Source organism: Buteo buteo, chromosome 22 (assembly GCF_964188355.1).
Source record: "Buteo buteo chromosome 22, bButBut1.hap1.1, whole genome shotgun sequence".
Classification (NCBI taxonomy): domain Eukaryota; kingdom Metazoa; phylum Chordata; class Aves; order Accipitriformes; family Accipitridae; genus Buteo; species Buteo buteo.
Window position 1 is genome coordinate 4,453,320 of NC_134192.1, and position 21,056 is coordinate 4,474,375.

General features: G+C 39.0%; 1 protein-coding gene across 2 annotated transcripts in view; it reads left to right on the top strand.

Moving 5' to 3' along the window:
- ACSL4 (acyl-CoA synthetase long chain family member 4) overlaps positions 1–21,056 on the top strand; it is a 43,212-nt gene continuing 22,156 nt past the window's right edge. For both annotated transcript variants that reach the window (XM_075053797.1, XM_075053798.1), the window contains exons 1-2: positions 1–152; positions 2,044–2,127. The gene's annotated coding sequence lies outside the window, so the exon portion shown is untranslated. The remainder of the gene's footprint in view (positions 153–2,043; positions 2,128–21,056) is intronic.

A 21,056-nucleotide genomic window follows, 5' to 3' on the forward strand; every position in this document is an offset into this window, starting at 1 on the left:
GGCGGGAGGATTGGACGGCGGAGCCGGCAGAGCGGGGGCTCGCTCCTCCTCCCCTCTCCCCCCGCTTTCGCTCCCTCAGCCATTTTAGCGGCCGGTACAGCCACCGGCCCCGTTCTCCGCCGGCAGCGCCGGGACGAGGTCGGCGGGGTGAGGTGAGTGCGCGTAACGGCCGGGGAGGCGGCCCTGGGTCGGGACGAGACGAGGCAGGTTCCCCTCGTTGCCCCCCCCCCCCCAACCCAGCCCCGGCAGCGTCTGGGATGAGGTGAGGGGCGGGCGGGAGGGTCGCCCTGCCCGCGGGGAAGGGACCGGGGCGCCGGGGCTGGCTCTCGCCGGCGGTGGGACCGCCCAGGCGGGCAGAGGCAGCCGGGTCAGCTGAGGGAAGGAGCCGCCGGGGGGTGTGTGTGTGTGTGTGTGTGTGTGTGGGTAACGTGGGGTCAGATCCCTCCCAGGCTCCCTGGAGCCGCGGGCATGGCTCCCGGGGGGCTGAGGGGGTGAGTGTGCGTGTGTGTGTGCTCGGGCTGGCCACCCCGAATAAACCTGCGCGGGAGCGACCGTTCTCTGCAGTAAGGCTCCCCCCGGTGCCCGGCTGCTCCCCGAGCATCTTTCCGTCCGTCGCTCCCTTCGCCCTGAGCTGGCCTCCCTCGCAGCTCCCGGGGCAGTGCCGCCTCCCCCCCCGCCTTGTTCCCCGTCCTTGTCTGTGGCTGATGGCCGGCGGCAGGATCCTCTGCTCCCTCGCCGGCCTCTTGCCCGGCTGAGCGGTGCCGGGGACGGGGCTGCTCGCTCCTCGCTGGGCCTTCGCAGCATCCCTGACTTTGCTCCTCGGCGCTCTGCCGGGGAGCCGGCGGGTTTCGCGGGCCTGCCCGAGACATCAACAGTGCCATCTCCTGCCTGTGAGCCCCCCCCGCCCCCTCCTTCTAGATGCAGAAAAGGAGGTTGGGCTCAGGATATGGTCTGATGCTGATGTAGCACACGCAGGAACCCAGGAAAGCGTGATTCGTTGCTCAGCACTACGCACAGGGCATGCTTTTCGATTTCACGTCATAAGAGCACCTGTTAAAAGTAAAGCAAGCCACCGGTCGAGTATTTCTGTCGTCCCGTTCCCCTGAGATGAGTTTCACTTTGCCGTGTTCTGAAATGTCTTGGTACGCTTTGTGGATTTTTGGATGCAAAGCGAGCGTGTGCGTGTGCTGCATGCCTCCCCTGCCCCAGGAGGAGAGTGGACAGACACTCCACGGGCCGAGGACAGTGGGCTGCACTTATCTAGTGCCGCTGTTTTACCTAATGCTTTAATGAAATAATTACAGCAACCTTTGAACTGTTTTGTACTATAACACCTTTTTTCCTAACGTCATTGTTTCATATTAATTTATTTTTTTTTCCAGTGAGGATGCTCAATAAATATAGATGGAGGTTGTAGAGAAATTTGATGTAAATTAAGGATTGTTTCTTATAAAGTAAACAAACAGCTGTCGTCCCTGATGGTTGTAAAAGACGATTATCAGGTTAAAGATAATATCTGTCCTTACTCGGTTGCTCTTTTAATCTTGGACTGTTGTAGCATAAAAATGCAAATATGACACGCTTTCTCATTTCCTATTATAGACAACCTTGCATTTATAGCCTTGCCAATTTGAAGTGCAAAAATTAGCAAATAAAGTTACAAATAGGAATTGGAAACATAGGATTTTTTTTTCTTTTAATTAAGTTCTACTTTTTCAATCTTTGGGATTTGTCATCTCAGACTAATTGTAATGATGAAAGACATGGGTGGTTTGGTTTTTTTTCCTAAGATGTGAAAATCTTACATTTTAAACAAATAAATCTCCAAACCAATCTTTTCTCCCAAACAAGAGACAGAATTAGCAATGTTCCACAGTTTCAGAAAGATTGGTTTCATTTTCTTTCTTTTGCTCTTCATGCATGGATACAAAGTTTGTGTTTTAATACAGATCTACAGAAGCCTTAAATGTTTCCACATAAAAGCTATTTTAGGAATTATTTAATGTATTCTTAACTTGCCTCTCATTTCTTTGTATTTGCCAGTTCCCCTTCATTGTTGTTTAAACTACAGAACTGTATAAACTTGAAACAGACAAGACGACTTCCCCCCTAAAGAACCCCACTGTGGTAAGGTTTCATGATGTGTTAATTATTTGGGTATTTGCATCGTGTGTAAACTTTACTTATGTATTACCTTTAATGCTATTTGTAACATATACTGTGCAAACAAGTGACGGTGTTGCCTGTTGTCTGCTGATTGAATAATCGAACACTTACCAGCAGCTATAAATTTTCGGCATAATAAATTACCAGCGTTCAGTGGATGACACATCCTTCTAACATGAGGATTATGCTTCAGCCCTTTTATAAAACTGGAGAAACCACTGTTGAACAAATCACTAAGGCAAGGCTTTAGATACAGATACATTCCAAGTGATGTAAAGATACATATCTAGTAAAATAGATGCAGCCTATTACACTGTTTTATATGAAGTTAATACCCAAATGAAATATTAAACAGTAGCCTGAGCCAAGTAAACATGCCAAATCTGTTGAAGTTAATGATTAATAGAGTTAGGTAGTTAATATGACAAATGAATGAGTGCTTGTTTATAAGAAAACTGTTCTGGATAAGGAATTGGTTAAGCTAAAAAAAGAGTTGGCGTTAATTATTAAGGGAAATCTTCATTGTATACGCAACTAAGCTTGTGGTCACTGTGCTTCAGGACATGTATTTTCTCAGGAGAAAAGGAAGTTTCGTTGAAGGAGGGAAGCAATTTCCTGAGAAACAAAATTTATAGTTCTGTTCCATTTGTTCGTATATTGGATTGTTATTTAGATGGTGCGATGTCTTCCACCCTTTTTGTGGAAGGCACATCTCAAAAGTTGGCTATGCTGTTTAATTTTCCTGCATTCTACAGCAGCTAGAGAGTGACTGCTTTGGTGTTCATCTTTGTTCCAAAGTTACCTCCTCTTCTCCCTGTAACTGGGATTGCTCTGTCACATCTTCATTTGGAAGGTGCTTAGTGGAATTGGTTAGCTGTACAGAAGGGCCCAAGGGAAAGCATAAGAAAGTATTTCTCCTCTGCTAGTAGAGCTATGCTTTATAGTGGATAGGAATTATAAATACTTTGCTATTGCTTTTCTTTTGTTTCCTTGGTTTTTTTTGGTTGGGGGTGGGGGAGGGAAATCAGGATTGCCCATAATCTGCTGACACTCTTCATAGCTGTATGTTTCCTCAAAATCTTGAACCCTGTAGATAGGCACATAAAAATGAAAGCTGAACACAGTGCTGGTTATTTCTTTTGTGGCCACTCACTCGCAGAGTAACTTGTATTGCACTGAAAGTAAAACACACACTGGAAGTGGTGTGACAGGTTTCTGTAATGACCGATGGTGGACATGAAGCCTGCCAGCGCCAAGGCCCTCTCTCACAGATTGCTGTCTGTGGTCTGAGTGGCGGACGGGGAGAACCTTGCCTTAATCCTGGATATGCTGGAGCTGCGAGAAGTTTTCACTTGTTCTGTATGGACGTGAACTAAAAGACAGTATATGGAATGAGACTTGTGCTTGCAAAGAGGAGGATCTTCTGGCCAGTTGCCAGAATCGCTTGGGAGATGTGGTTTCAGTTTTCTTTTCTGCAGGAGGTACCTAGTGTGATCTGCATTGAGCCACTTGGCTGAGATCAACAAAAATAACTGGACAGAACTTAAACTACAGCAGGTCTGCTTTCCCTGCCCCACTTCTTAGGGCTATCAGTGCCTACCTAATACTTCATATAAAGCGTACTTGTAATCAAGATACGGCTTTCATCATGTGCCAGATGTACGTAACATTATTTATCTGACCAAGTGCATGATACAGAGGTTAGGAATGAGTGGTGGGGGTGGAAATTCCTTCTGCTGCTGCTGTTGTTGTTGTTGCCCTAGGTAGGAAGCCTTTCAACTCTTCAGGCGACTATGCTAATTTTGACCTGTGCTGCCATAGCTCATAGTAGCTTTTGAGTCAGGACTAAACTTGGTGCCGGCTTGAACTTGATCTTCTGCAGAGGTTAGATATGAGGAGTGTGTGTGAGCGAGGCATGTTGGTAGAATTGGCTGGAGAGTTATTTTACATTTTAAGATGATCCCAAATATAGTAGAAAACTGGGAAGGCACATTGAACCATTTTTCAGTAAGGAAATAAATAGCACAGGCAGTCTTGGGAAATAGAGGAACAGAACAAGTAAGGAAAGGTGATTGTGGGCACGGGGCTGGGAAGGGTGGGAAATGTTTTCCTTTAGCCAACATGTGGCCACAATGTCAATTTGTATAATGCCTGATTTTTAAAGTTTGTGTATGTGAGTTGCTTATAGTGGAAGTGAGGTTGGAGCTAATGCTACCACATCAAAAAGTCAGCATGCATTTTATTTGCTTTGCTTTTAGATTCATAGCTGTGTAATGTGAAGGACGTAAGGAATTGTTTTCCTCTTTCTTTGCTTCAGATAGAGCTAAGCACTTGGACTTTCCATTGAAATCAAAGAGTACTTTTCACCTCAGTAAAGTGTTTTGTAAGGAGTCGGAGATATTGAGAAATTATCTTTTTTTTTTTCTCCTGTATTTAAATTTTGCATGTTTTTGTAGTACAGTTAATGCCAAATGGATGGATATTGTGCAGCTGGGAGTTCACTGGGCTTCAAGGTGTGATATCTTTATCTCCAAGGTAGAGATAAAGTGATCCACCAATTATCACAGATTTAAAAGTCTCGGATTTAAAGTGATCCAAGGTAGATCCTTGGTTATCACTTTAAATCCGAGACTCTTAAGTCTGTTACACTTGAATGCCACTGTTGTTCAGTGAGGACAAAACTAACGAACTAGGATTTCCTTCAGTATATATTGATGTGACTATTGATTCCCTAGAGTATGTTACTGCTTCATCAGTTGAGCATCTTTTTCTAAAAGCATACTTGTAGCTTGCCTATTAGGCAATAGATTTATATTTCTTCTTTAATTCTTATTATAAACTCATTGGTCTGCCAATAGCAGCTGTTAAGTGTCAAAAACCAGAGCAGAATACCTGTGTGCCCGTCTGTTTTGCTTCAAACTTTGTGATGATGCTGCAGCTCATCTCATCTCATGATTTTTGCTCATCACTTCTGTTAGTGTGCAGGGAGAATGCCCCTATTTCCATAAACTGATAATCAGGAATGTTTTATAGCATAAGTGTATAATGGCAGTTAGAATATTGATGTATATATCAATTAAAAAAAAAATCTGGGTATGCTTGAAAGCCTCTGAAATTAGAAACAAGTTGACATGACAAGGACAGACTTAAAATAGCACATTACATTCTAGTACTTGTACTCTTAAAATTTGCACTAATTAAAGAGACTTTAAAATTATTATTTTAATAACTCTGAAGTAGTATTCTGTTATAACTCTCTTTGCTATAGAAAATAAGATTGTAATTAATACCAAGACAGTTACAGAAATGCTTGTGTTCAGAGGATTTCATTTAAAAAATATTTATATTTATAATAAATGTATAATTTATTTTTAAAATCTCTGTTAATGACACATTTAGCCTACCCCATTGCGCTTTTGTTGTAGTATAAGCATGGCCAACATGGAAAACATTTTTCTTAACATCTAGCTAATGGTTGTGTTTTGCAAAATTACTTGTTAGAACTGTACAGCAGACCTGGCTTTTTTTGTTTGGGGTTTTTTAAGCTATTTTATGATACTCTGCAACCCATTTTAAAGTGAAAATAGCACAGTGTACTCTGATCCTTCTTCTACTTGGCTAGGTGCTTTACCTAACTGTGTAGCATTTTAAATTTAAATAATGCTTAATAAATGTGACTTAGGTTCTAGGAAACACAACAGTAGCTTCAAGTAACATGAAAGGATGATTGCTGGTTTTTTCCTAAACCACTGTTCTACGTGCTATAAGATACAAGATGTGCATTCTGAACCGCATCTTCACTGAGGTTTTCCTCTGTATACGCAGTTAGTTAGTTTCAACTATAGTTACTGCAGTTAGGTATCTAGTTTATAAAACTGCTTGTTTGTGTGTTTGCTGTGTAACTTTAGAAAAGTAACTTGAGTAGTAGTAGTCCCTTTAGCTAAGATTCTTACTGAATATTGTTCTTCCGTGGCAGTCCACAAACATACCATCTGTGCAAGGCTTGTGAGCAGTAATGCTCATGTGCGCACCAGTGTGTGGTCTGACATCTCTGGGCTCCTGCGCTTGGGGTTATTGGGGACTGAGCACTCCAAAACACACTTATTTCCATGCTGAAATTTTTGACCCTTAAACAACGCAACTCAAAACAAATGTCAAGCGTGCAAAAGCTGCTGCTTATTTAACATATTTCCTCCCATTCCCACATAGGTGTATTTTTAGACATGCCTCTGCCCACCAGACCCTTTGCACTTCTTAACTGTTACATCCCTTACATGCCATCTACTCAGCCTCATGGTTAGAAATGGAGGGTAGTCCATAAAAAAAATAACCGAATAAATGTTCTCCTTGGTAAGTGACCCTTAAGCCTTTTTAAGAGCCTTGCTTGCACAAATCCTCCTCATAGGAATAAAAAATATTAGCACAGAGAGGAACTGAATAAAATTATGATTTTAAGTATGTGATACCACAAAGAAATTTTGTTCAGTGTCAGTGGTTGTTATAAGTGTGGGGTTTTTTGTATTTCGCTATTCAGTTTCTTGGAAAAGAAATATAAGACAAATAAATGGTTTCTGCAGAGCACACGTGTGTCCTAAGGCTGCTCTACCATGGCTGCCAGAAAATCTTTGTTACGTGTCACAACAAGAACAGACTTAACACCTGTGTTCAGTTTTCTTTAACAGTCTGCTAGTGCAAATGCATTTTTCTTACTGTCCCTCAGTTGCTCAAATGTTTTTTTACAGACAGAAACACTGTCATACTCATATATCTGATAGCTTTTCCTGGGATTATTTTTTCCCGACTTGGCTATTTATTGCTGTGGAACCCAAAGGCCCCCAGCTACAGTATGGCCGGAGGGGCTGACAGCTCCTAACAGGAGCCAGCCGTTGGCACTGGAGAGGGCCCGCTGTTCTTCATTCATTCCTCTCTCTACCCTCCGCAGCATCAATGGACGCACCTGTTGATTCCTGTCCTTGAATTTTTTGTTAGCTGCTCTGCTATAACATATGAACTATGCTCCTTGGTTCAGGATAACATGTACTGATGAGCCTGAAACTCAAGTCAACCTCTTGCTAGTCTTTTAAAGGGAAAGCTAAAGGTATGCTGTGTTTCTGGAAACTGAGCAACTGAGTTGCTCGCTCTACATCCAGCTTACTCGGGTCAATAGCAAGCTTCATATACAAGAGTATTTGCTAAAATAAGAACTTCCCCCAAATAAAAACAATTTATTTTTGTGTTCATGTAATGATTGCTCACCTGGCTACAAGTCTGATTTGATATATGAAATAAGTTACTATTTTGTAAATTTTATTATGTGTGTTTCTGTACACTAGGAATCCACCTATACAACTCGAACCAAAAAGTCTACTAAGAAAGTTGTGCTTACAGAAACATGAATACTCATTATTTGCAGTCTAACTAATCTAATGCTCTGCACTGTCAGTTCTCACACTCGGTGAAATATGAAGAGCACTCACCATCAGGTTAGGCTACAGATGAGCAGGTACTACAAAACATTTGATCTAACTTCACACAATGTTGCAGTTCACAATTCTGCACATCTTTATGGCAGGTGGCACATACAGCTGAATGAGTCTTTTCACATTTAAATGAGTGCTGCCATCAGTGTTCTGTTGAGTTTGTAGGGTTGAGTGAAGCTAGAGGTAAGATTACAAGGAGCCTGTATTGTGATACTTGCTGATAAGGGGATGCAGGTATCTTGCTGAAAAAAATAGCAAATTGATGTAACTGGCCAGATTTACTGATACACTTCACATACTGCTTCAGTAATCTGTCAGGTACTTAGTTGTTTCCTCTCTAGTAGTTATACATGCAATAATTTTTTAAAAGATAGTGTGTTCAGTTTACCTGAAGTGTATGATAAGTAGAATACACAGTGAGTCATTCTCAACAAATGTTTTGTCTCAGAAGCTAGAGGAGTTGAGCAGCCTATGAAACGTCACTACTTCAAATATGCTAGTTAAGTCTGAGGAGCTGGAAACTGCATATCACTGCACGCTGATGATGTTGGCTCATAGCAAAACCCCCAAAACTTATCAATGAGGACATTTGTTTCATAGCTTAAACTGTCACCTCAGTAGTCAGCTGCTGTTTTATGTACCATACAGCCACTTTGAATTAGGACGATTACTAACTCCTGACCTTCAATAAAGAACAAATTATGCATATTAAAGTATTTTGGAATACATAAGATTAATCTGTAATAAAATTTTAATAAGACATTTGGGAATGGGGTTTGGGGTGGGGGTTTTTTGGCTTTCAATAAAGAGAAAAGTGGGTTAGCTATCACACTACAGCTTCTGCTTGCTTTTTTCCTAATCGTGCACTTCCACGGACACACTAAGCTTGCAAAAGCTGCAGCTGGTACTCACTCGCTCTGGCTCCTGGCAAAAGGAAAGGGACAGACTGGGACAGCAAAAAATGGGTGGAGGCTACTTCTTTCAGCAGTAGCTTCCTTTTATGCTTGTAGCTCCATTTTAAGCTTGTTTAAAGTGCTTACAAAGCTACAGTGTAAAGGTGCAAGTAATTCCGTGTCAGCTGAACTAAACCGAGGTTGTCGCTTCCTCCCTTGCACCGGCACTTGTGTGACTGAATAGGGAGCTATGTCGGACAACTGCCTTGACTTAAAGGTTATGTATAATTGGCTGCCTGCAAAATTTGCAGCCCAAGGGAGCAAAGTGGGATCACAGCAGTCCAGATTTGGGTTGAGTTGGCTGCTGTGAAGCTAAACTTGAAGGCTCTGATAGACAACCAGCAGGTTTGTTGCACTGTTTTCACTTCTCTGTCAGAGTCTCCATTACACTGAGGTCACTTTATGTCAGTTCAATAAAGTAATTTGCTCAAGTTGCATTATATCCTAAAATTTGCTTTGACTGCTAACCTCTCTAACCTCTTTTCTGTTGTTAATATGGCACTTTTGGTTTTGTTTGGGGTTTTTTGCACAATGAAAACATACGTACTAAAAGAATCACAGTACTATATAGGTAAGGTGTAGTTTTACAACAGTATTTTCTATAGCTTTGAGTGTTACATAGAAGAGTTGAGACAGTAAATCTGCAGCTAGTGGTAATCACAGAATTATAGAATGGTTTGGGTTGGAAGAGACCTTAAAGATCATCTAGTTCCAACCCCCCTGCCACGGGCAGGGACACCTTCTGCCAGACCAGGTTGCTCCAAGCCCCATCCAACCTGGCCTTGAACACTGCCAGGGATGGGGCATCCACAGCCTCTCTGGGCAACCTGTGCCAGTGTCTCACCACCCTCACAGTAAATGTCAAGTAACAGCAAAGTGATACAGCAATAGAAAGGAAATATGAAAAAAACGCAAGAGATCCTGGTTTGTGGTGCCTGTGGTCTTTTTGCACCAGATGTAGTAGTAGGAAGTGAGGATAGAGTAGTTTGTCTGTCCATAGTAGCCCATCAGTTTGTCATTTTGAATATTACTTTCCATGAAGACACCTGTATGTAAAGCTGATTCATGCTGTGTATTTACATAGTATAATTTAATACTGAATTTAAGATAGCCTTGGTTTTGTGCCTTTGTTAGACAGATGTGTTTAATTTTTATTATGAAAATGGCTTCTCTGTTTATTTCATAAGCATGCAAATAATTTTGCATTTTTATGAGTGCCTCTGTTTGAACAACTTGGTCAAAAGTGCTTTCATTATGAAATGTATCACCGCAGGGAAGAGGAATAAGTGGAAGGTGAAACTAAGCCTGCTATTCTTCAATAAAAAGCAGGGTGACAAAATGGGAATTGGAACAGGGATTGGAGCAAGATTATGCCTTAGAAAACCATGGAGAGCATCCTGCTTGTATCCGTATGTTACTTTTTGCCATTCTAGCTTTGTCAGTGCTCAGTCTGGCTTGTTTATGGATTATACATCATCCTTGCTGTTCAAGTTCATATAAGAGAAGCTGTATAGGTATTTCAGTATTTCACTGAAGCTTCATCTTTCAGGCATATTTTTCTTACATGCCTTTAAATAACAATACCCATGCAGTGTACATTGCAGTTCTGTAAAACTTGACTGAAAAAGAGAGCATGCTAAACAGTCTGGCAATTTTAGTCTAATGTAACAGAAGATAAAAACTTGTTCTAGCCTTGAGCTGAGTTCAGGTTATTCGAACGCTCAAAGATGATTCGATGAATGATAATCATATATGCAGAAATAAGTATAAGACTCTTTCCAGATCACATTACCTAATGAAAAAGATCAGGCAGCGACCAGCCTTGTAGTCTTTCTCTCCCCATTCCCCAATGTAAAAATACTGCAGTTATTCAGGTATAACCTACATCCATTTAAATAGTTAGTGTTGTTTGGAAAATAATTCTCATTTAACGTAGACCCAATTGGTCTGAACTGCAGTGGGGAGAGAGATGACCAAGCAGTGACAGTGAGCAGAGGCAGGAGGGTTAATGGCAGGAGGAGCAGGGCTTTAGGGAAACCTTCTCTGGGATACCTGTATGTGCAGGTCTCTTCCACTGTGGTTGGATCATAATTTCTGGAATATATGCATGTAAATAAGATACAAACATAGCTTGTGTGTATGCTAGTACTACTTTATACCTAAAGGATGAGATTTTAGGACCACACCAACTGTTCTAAGACTTGTTTTCCTCCCTTTCTGAGTCGTAGTCTGTGCACAGATGTTGGATGCAAATGTAAAGGGTGTGTGTGTGATTTTATTATCTGAAAGGCCATAGTGGATAAGGTTTCTGTTGGCTGTTTCTCTGAGGTAATTTGTAGGTGTTCCTCAGACAGACAAAACAGTTTAATAAATTTGTTATGTATTACCTCTTAGTTCGTAAGTTTACCTTTCCTTCAAAAGCTGAAAATGAAAAATATTTCTGTAACTTGGATAGCATTAAGTAGATTGATCTTTAAGAAAGGTAAGCTTTAAAGTTGAGGCTATTAAAAGTAAAGTAGTCTAATGTCATAATGCTGACTTTAACCAAGAGTACATTTTAAAACTTCTTATCAGGCACAGTGTTTGCTAGCATGTTATCTCATTCAAGCATCAGAAGGCACTCAGAACGTGGCATTTAGGTGAAAACTGAGAATGCTAATGGAAAGAGTTTCTAGTGGTATGCCCTGACCTAAAGTAAAAGTACATGATCAGCCTGTTCCATGTTTTCAAGTAGCAGGTAGTATTTTGCAGTTGTACAAATGGTATCAACAACAAACAGCTGACAAAGCTCATATTACCAATCCGGGAAAATGGTGGATTGAATAGTCTGTTTAGATATGCTTATAACCTAAGAGATGCCTAGAATTTTCACTATTTAATGTTTTTCTTTTTTATATTTTTTGTGAATTTGTTGGCCTATTTACCTAGAAACATTTGAATTGCAGTTGCATCAAAGGTAAAGAGTGACTTGGGTTTTTGTGTGCTCGGAAGCAGTAAGATTGACAATAACGAGGGAGTGGTCACTTAAACAACCCTTACTAAAACCTTCCAACAGGGAACTTTCTTCTACCATCACTATGATGATCAGTCCAAATAGTGATAGACTTGGAGTGGGGACTGTGTATTTTTAAGCTGAAAATAGAAACATTTTCTGACAATGTTAGCTTTTTGAGTATCACTTTAGTTGTTAACAAATTAAATTCTATCTTTTTTATTATTAACCATGAATTGCTGTTGTGATACACAGTGTCATACTAAGGATTTTTCTGTCCCTTTTTCAGAGCAAAAAAGTTCCTAAAAATAAGTTGAAAGAATGGTCAACAGCGTCAGTTTCCTCTTCATGCTTCCTTCAAAATATGTTAAGTCTGACCACTTTACTGTCTGTTTAGTCTAGTGCTGTACAAACAGTTTCTTTCTTCTGCAGTTTCTACTGTGACTCCTGCTTTATTCATATTAAAGGTGATCTAGTTACCTAAATATCAAGTCATGCCATCAAGCCGCTTGAGTTTTAGCTGTGTGGTTTGCTCCAAATACTCACGCACGCTTTTTTTTTTTGTCTTCTGAGCCTGCAGGGCTCGAACAAATTCCTTTCAGGAAGCTCTGTGGCTGTGCTAGTGCACAGCTGTCCTGTGCTCGTACGTTTTGCAGAGGGGTAGGACATATTAGCAGAGGCACAAGTATGTGATAATATGGTTATGCACCTCCTTGGCCAGAGCCAGCTTGCTCTGTGCTGTCTCCGCTTCGAGCTCAGGCTTTGAGCATGTGATGTTGTGACCCAGTCCTGTGTAAGTATGTCCTCTGCCTTTTTGCAAAATCTACTTGGATTTTTGGACTAAGGACATCAAAAGCTGCCTGCCTCTGAAATTGTACACCTTAAACAAGCGTATTGGTGTCTTTAAATAAGAAGTGTGATAAATGTGCATGCATGTGTATTAGGGGGTGGTAAAGTTCAAAACCTCGCTGTTTAAAACTGTCTCGGAGGTCTTTTTTTCCTCCTTTTTTGTTTTTTAAACTTCTTTTCTCTAAGAATCATGCTAGTTTCTACCTTGTTCTCCTGTCTTAGTATGAATATTTAAGTTTGGACTACTTTTGCATTGTTTTCCTGTTCTGATGGTGTTACACTGCTCAGATTGAACAAAATATTGTTTAGAGCTGTTAAATCTAAAAACTTGGATGTGTACTTTGCTTTGTAGGAGAAAATGTACTGAAATTTGCTTGGTCATCTCACTTCCTGTTTGAAGTGCAGATAAAAATCAAAGAACTGTTACGATATAGTAAGTCGGTAAGATTGCCTTCCCTGGTAGAAAATGCCATCACCAGTATTATCTCCCTTGCTGATGGGTAAAATCCCCAACTTCTCTGACTAAATTGGTATATGCTGCATTGTTTTATTATCCACATACAACCTGTCCCCAGTCTATACCTCTGGATCTTCCTCATAAAAATTAATACTTGAATTGCCAAGTAATGTTATTATAAGAAATGCACCCTAAAGATATCTCAGTCTATCATAAAGCATGTGAAAGTAGCGGAAAGCAAGTTGATTCACAAAAAGTTTAGAATAAAGTGAGCAAAAAGTTGCAGTACAAAGTCTTGTCTTAGGTAAATCTTTATCTGGAAATTTCAGGTGTGGATCTAGAGATGATAGATATCTGGAAATGAATCTAGGTATATTTGGCTGGAAAGTGATAGGATAGGTTCACCATAAACCAAGCAATAAGCTGTGCTAAAATTTTGCATTAAGACCACAATAAAATTCAGTTCCTTGAACATACAAAAGACATCATTGCCTTTTCACTGGAAAATACTGTGATTGTGCAAAAGATTAAAATATGCTTGCTCCCAATACTCCTAATTTTTATTGACTCTTAAACCATCTTCCTCTGCAGCTTAACTCATTACACAATGAAAAAGAAAAATAGAGATGACTCATGCTTGAAATCTCAGGGGCTACCATCTCAAATGACCGTGGGTGGGAACAGTTTTCTTAAACTTGTATTTTTTAAGTGCACACCCAGTCATCTGTATATCAGAACATCTGCAGAGACAGAATTTCTTAAAATTGCAAATAAGAAAGCCTAATTCTTTTTGCTTAGTCACAAAAAAAGGGAGGAATTTGCATTTGGATGTGAGCTCCTAAAAGAAAAGGGAAAGAATATTTCCCAACTCTGGTGTTCCTCTTGTTGACTGTCCTCACAGAACTTTGAAAAACCTGTAAGAACTTTAGAAAAAACCTTCCCATCCCCCAGTACACTTCTTGGTAGGCAAAAGACTGCTAATGTACATGAGAAGGAACATTTACTTCTCCCCCAGCCCCCTTCCCCCCCCCCCCCCCCTTTTTAAGTATGTAATTAATTTCACTACCTAAATTATGACCAATGTCTGAGAATAAAGCAACCTAATGCCACTGATGAGAGACGATGGAGTTTTTTAAAAGCAATAAAGGTAAATACAAAATTGATAGCAGAATTTCTTGTCAAAATGAAAGCTGAAGAGACAGGTTTTCTGAAGTAATATGGAATTATATTTAGAACCTTAGTCTGTTAAGTTACACAACAGTCACTGTTGGCAACACACTTAAAAAGAAGTACGTAATCTGTCAGGGTAACTACAGTAAAAGGGAGAAGCTGTTGTAGTCCATTATTGTGTCTAGATTTCAGTAGAACGCAGGAGGTTAATATTACTGGACTCCCTCAGTAGAGCATTAAGAGGGATTATGATGATCTCTGTCATTACATTGCATGTTTGGCTGCCAGACTGGACTTGTGTTCATGCACTTTAACATTTTACTGTTTGAGTTGCTCCTTTCACAGAAAGGTTATTACAGAGCAACGCTGCTAGATTTCAGGAAATTTATAAATAAAGGAAGTAGCTTTTAATGACTGGGTCTCCTGTGTTCATGTTACTAAGCTTCGGTCAGACGAATCTATTAGCTGAATCCTATTTAAAAAAGAATGATTCAGTGTTTACTTTTTCCTAACTGTTTTTTCATATGTAGTAATAGATACATGTTACTATTTTATTTTATATTGGGTAATGCCATTAATGCTAATGTGTCATCAGAAGAGTACATACAGTTTCTCCTAGGTCATGCTGTGCAGATGTTTGGTAACATACCAGATTTAAGGCCAGGAAATAAGTGTTAATATTTAATCTATGTAGCTAGGGTAATGTCAATTAATTTTTGCCTTGTTGAATAAAACGTCATTAACATTTGTCCAACCCTAATAGCATGACTTGATCAGATCCTGAACTTGAATGCATGCACTCCAGGAATTGGTGAAGCAGTTGTATCCAACAGGCATATTAAGTGTTAAGACATTGTCTCTGGGTAAATTTTGAAAAACTTTTATCCAGGGAGATTATTTCCTGTATTCCTTCATCTTTACATGCGAAACAAAAAGCACTTTATGTCCTAATTTCCTTACGCTGTGAAAGGATGCTTTTTGAAATGATTATCATAAGCCTAGGATAATAACATAAGAGGGGAGATGAGCACCCTAATTCTTAAACAACCTGTTGTCCATGCATATGTTCCTAATACTGACAATAGGTTGAAAACAGGTAAAAATGAATGCTAAATAGACGCAGGGAAGCACCTAGCAATTAGAAGCAAAACATTAGCTAGAAATACAAACGTAACTTATGTATCTGCAGTACCCTCCATCACACATTCATTAACATTACAGAAGCAGGAATATTAACATCTGACTTTGAAGACTGTAAAACACTGTACATCAGTTATTTCCTTTTATTGCACCTTGAAAATGCAGGGAAATCTGAGTTCTTAACTTTTCTGTTAGGAAAACAGCTTCTGTTAAACCCAGCTTTGAGTAAGTTCCTGCTTTATGTCAGCTGTGTTCCAATTAGGAGACAGAAGCAGAATCTGGACAATCAGTTCTTTGCTGAGTGAGATGAAAGGGTGGCATAGTTTAAGAAGTTATTACCTGAAAGAAGTAACTTATGTGTTACTAGTCCCTTTCAGTGCAAAGTAAAACTGCTCAACTTAAAACACCACAGAACATGATGCCAGTTTTCAGATGCCTGTATTCCACACAGAAAAAAACGGAGGGAACGTCTTCAGGTTCACTGTGAAGTCTCACTTGAGCTTTTGCATTGTTTTACTTTTCCCTTTTCTAGCTGAACTGTCTTTTTTGGCCTCTAATAGGTATCTGCAATCACATTTTCAGGTTAGAAGCACCCTTAAAAATTAAAATTTCAAACATAGTCTGGTTATAAAAATTAGGTTTAAATGCTTCTTTGTAGTTTTATATTATGCTAGAGACCACACAAGCAGTCCATGATGCAGACGTACACAGAACAGTCTGGATGTTCAGTACTCTTTATTTATTTATTTTTTATTTAACCTGCTTTATTTGTAATGCTTAAAAATAAAACAACAATAAAGAGAGGAATTGATCTCCAGTCTGTACTTTCAAACTCATACAGTTTAGGTGAATGCAAAGATGTTCTGTTGCAATACGCTCCAAAACAATAGGTGCAACAACAAGCTTTGGAATTTCTCTGAAGTTGCCTAAAATAAGAGAATGTTTTCAAAAAGCTTGAACTTACCTAGTCTGTATTTAAAGGAGGCATGATTTTCATGCAGGGAAGCAAGTGACAGATCTTGTATGAAATTAATGAAATGTATGAAACTGGTTTTAGTATAAATTGTATGTATTGGGGGATTATTTGACTTGGGGTATCAAAGTTTGCAGGCAAGAAAAACATTATGGAAGGTGTGGCAAATAGGGCTTTATATTTGTAGGTCTTAAATGGATTTGATCTTCTAGACTGTATATAATTCAAGAACCTTAGAAGAGGGCACTACTTTCTATTTTTGCAAAGGTGTTTACTGCTGAGAAAGAAGCAGAAAATTAAAAAACGATGATAACTTACATCTCACTAGTTGGATCGTCAGAGCCGTGTAAGTCACAATCTTTCCCCTGCAAAATGGTTGCGTAGCTAAACACAGAGCTAGTCAGTCTATCCGTTTTGTATTACACACGGGAAGAGAGAGATTATCAATTCTTACTAGACTGTTTACATAGCTTTTGCTGGAGAACTTCCATGGCCATGTAGCCTCTAAAACTTGTCCTTGATCATGCTGCTTGCCTTTTCATGTGCTTGTTTTAAAAAGTGGGTGGAAACAGAATGATCACATCTCTCTGCTGTTGAAACATTGGAATAAGAGTAACATTTGCCATAAAGCCTGATGAGATTGGGGTGTATGTTGAGGGGATCAGGCTGAAGTAAATACTTCTTTATTAGTATAGAATATGCATTTTTCTTGTGAATTTTTGTGTCCTTTAGTCCAAGTGTGTTTGGTAGATGTTGGAGGAGTTTTGAGGTACTATCAGTATTTTTCAGTTATAGATTTTCTCCTTTTCCATCCTCTTCTGAAATACTGTCTGTCCAAGCCACCAGTCCTTACCATGTTCACTAACTAAAATGCCAATGAAACAAAGGGATGCCTCTCACTTACTTCCTTTTACTACAAAAAAGCATTGAAACAGCCAAATTTGCTATTAGCTATAGTGACTGCTAGCATTCACAATATTGTAACATAAATTGGATTGACTTGAAATCTTGTGTGCCATAGGCTTTTTTTCAGATCACAGCATAACCAGTACAGATTGAGTACGGGCTTGTGAGAGAGGAAGCATTGGAGTGAATGAGCCTTAGGTATTTACAGTGCAGATTCTGGCTAGAATTTAATAAGGCAAAAGTAATGGAGGTGGGTCTAGAGGAAATACTTTCCCAGTTCAGTGTATTCTCAGTGGACAGTTTTCAGTTGTGGAATCTTGCCTTGGCCTTTTATGTTTTCTGCCTTTGGGGCACACAAACAGCTCTTACTCTTTCACCAAATATTTGCTTGCCCTTATGTTACAAGATTAGGGGAGAGAGTTTCACACCAGTCTGTCAGATAATTGAGAAATACTGGGTAAGCATGGTTGGTCTGGTTTCCACTACAATAGTTGTTGCAGCAATAGATGTATGACACTTGACACTTACAAGTTGATTTTTTTTGTTGTTCTGATTGACATTAAGTGCATCTATGTTCTGAGGCGGTAAAACAGAAGTAGTAAATATAAAGCACAAAAATAATATTGTTCCTGAAACCAAAAATAAATCTGATCTTTGTTTAGTAGCTAAGTAAAACATTGTATTAACTACTTTTTCTTTTTAAGCAGCAGCAAGAGAAACAAGATTTCCTAAGGCTACTTGTGTTTTTGCTATTTCAAATAGCACATATATATTTAAACAGGGACCCTCGACTTACTTACATCAGGATCTACTATATCTGACTTTCCTCTCTCCCTGTTTGTTGGGACATAGGTACTAGTATTTATGCTGTACAGAAACAGTAAGAGCTCTTGAAAACTCTCAGGCTTTGAGCTACCGTTGCACTGATAGAGCACAGAAGTACTGCTGAAACCTGCTAGTGTTTGATTAAATTACCTCTAGAGTTTTCATTGCCCTTTGACGTACAAAATTGTGCAAGAGGAAAATATGTAGAAATCGGCCTGCGAGAAAGGAACAAAAACCGGACCTCATGTACTGTTTTTTTAATACCATGAGTAACTTGGATTAATATTGGCAGTTTGTTTTCATAAAAAACACTGACATGATGTAAAACCTGAATCATTTCCCTTAGTTTTAATTCTTTAAATCTTTCTAACCCAAAAAGAGTTGTAATTAGCCACAAGATTCTTCTAACTCTTACTGCTATTTAATCAGCCTTCTCATCTGTAGAAATGTTCTCTCATTCTTGTGTATGACAGGTTTAAATCTGGAAAATGAAAATTTGGAGAGAGCCTGGTAGTATGCGTTTAAGCTTGCTGCATCTTCCTGGCAATGTGGTATTTCTCAGTCTTTCTGTAATTTCTTTTTGAAATCCTAGGCTCTTTCAGTTCTAGTACTGGAACAAATTCAGGACATCTAGATACTGACTGAATTCCTTTCCAAAAACTGGCTGTAACTGATAACCAATGTACTTATTCAGGTCAACTCAGGTTTTTTTCACTGTTTAGAACCAACTTTCTACTTACAAATTATGAATGCTTACTGTGGTTTCCAAAATGTTTAGACCTGCCAGAATGCTAGAGAAATTCCAGAAATAGTTGTTACTTATTCATACTGGATTCTTTTGGAAGATTTCAGAATTTCCTGAAAGGAGTCAACCCTGAGTACTTACGCTAAAGCCAGAATTTTTTCCATTTGAAGTTGGCAAGAGCTCCATTGCAGGGCAACCAGGATTTCCTCCACTGGTGTTTTTAAACTAAACAACTTCTGGCTTTGCAGATTCCAGGTTTTCTTCACAAACTAGAATACTACCCTTCTCCTCTCTAATGTCATCTTTCTTACTAGAAGACTTCCCTAACACAATGAAAAAACATTTCAAAAGTTGCAATTAATGTTTGAAGTAGTAGATAGAAAAAGAAGTGTGTTTTCTTCTAATCGTGCTATTATGTAGTAAATTGGACCCCGGGCAAGCTTTTTAACACAAGAGGAAGGACAATAAACACTGTTATTCATATACATTCAATATTAAACCCTTACAGTGTTTTGGCCTTGGGCTAATTAAAGCCTTTTCTAGCAAAGATAATAATTTGCTGCCTTATTAAAATTAAACTGCATAGGATAAAATTTCTAGCTACAGGTACTTCTTTAGGGGTTGAGTTTCACTTAGAAATTCTAGTAGTGTGTGCAAATGCTGGATAAGTTGATCCTGTTTGAGTAGTTAAATGGAGAGAAGATTAGGGCATTTCCTCTGCTGTGAATAGTTGCTTCCAGAGGCATAAACCCTCTCCCCATTCCCCACGCATACTTTTGTTCTTACTTAGTCCCATAAGCTTTTGTGACTATTTAAAAGCTATTTTTCTATATTAAAAAAAAGAATAGCTGCCAGTTGTTTCTTAGATTTTCAGTTAAATTCATGAAAAAATACAAAGGGAGGAGTGTCTTCTGTTCTAGAATCTGTGTTCGGATTTCAGACTTTGTTCCGTGGCCCTGGCTGCAGGACAAGAATAGTGTGTTGGATATTATCTGTCTTTGAAGCTTTTAATTGAGGATATCAAAGTCAGATTATACTCAAAGAACAGCTCTTCCATGTGTGGCACTCCATAAAATATAGTGTCAGTGCTTGTATGAGTATTCGCATCAGTTATTTGTTTTCTACAGTAAGCTCAGACTAGAGAATTTTTGTAAACGCCCAGCATATAATAGTAATAAGGAAAACGTTACCTCATGAGTGAGGTTTCTAAAATGAACACTGTAACATATCATTGGCAATGAGAAATGAACTCTAGTCTGGAGAGTTACCATTTCAGAATTGCTAGAAGCTTACTCACCTGAGGAAAATCCTTCGGAGATGCTGAAACGCACAGCTATCTAGGAGAGAAACTACATCTATTTTTGTTGGGTTTGGATTTTTTCTTAGACTGTAGTCACACCTGACACACATTGATTGCTGTTGCTGGGAACTTGTGTTTCCTACATCAAGAACTGGAAGCTCTGCTGTTTCCAAAATAGATAGATAAGTGTCTAAATAGGTTGGTTACATTGCACAATTAAGAGAAATAATGAACTTTGTAAATCAATATAAAATATTACATATTCTAAATATTCTAGTATTACATAATGGTTTTATTTTGATACAGTGAAATTTTTCATGAGTGCTACATTTTCTTTCATTTGTGAGGAAAGAGAAAGTTTACTGAACATAACAGTTATATTTTAGTAATGCATAGTTGGCTTGCCTTGAAGGTATCCTTGGTGGTGCATCGATGTGAATGTTGCATCTTATACTTTCTCTTAAACTCCAATTAAACTTAAATAATGAGATTGAAGGCATAAGGTGTAATCTGAATAGCTAAATTTGGCTTCTAACCAAATGGAATTGGTATGGAGGTACTTTTGCAAGTTCAGTATGTCAGTTTGTTTTGCATTCTATTTAAAATATGGTAAAAATTTATTTGGCACAAGTTTGGGATCATCCTGTTACGGATCAAAATCTTATACAGCCACATGCAAATGCAGTAACACTAAAAAAATTATTGTTGCACCTCTTATTTCATATTTCAAGAGAAAAAGTTTGTGGGAGAATTTTGTAAGGGATGTTTAACACAGGTTCAGTCCGTAAAAAATGGTAGCTTGACAGAAATTTTAGACTTACGGGGAGGGCTAATAAAATATAACTAGGTTAAACATCAGTTAAAAGCTTTCTGTATATAAAACCAAGTAGTCCAAGAGAACAATTATGCAGTAGACTTTTTGAAGCCATATCTGTATAGTTACATATAGGCATCTTTTTTTTCACTGGTCATGGGACCTACATAACCATGCTTTTGTTCTGTAAACTGTCCTCTTACCTCAATACCCAAACTCTACTTCATGTTCCTTATGACTTTTTTGGGTACTGAGTTAATGTTTCTGCTGTTACTCATCCATCACA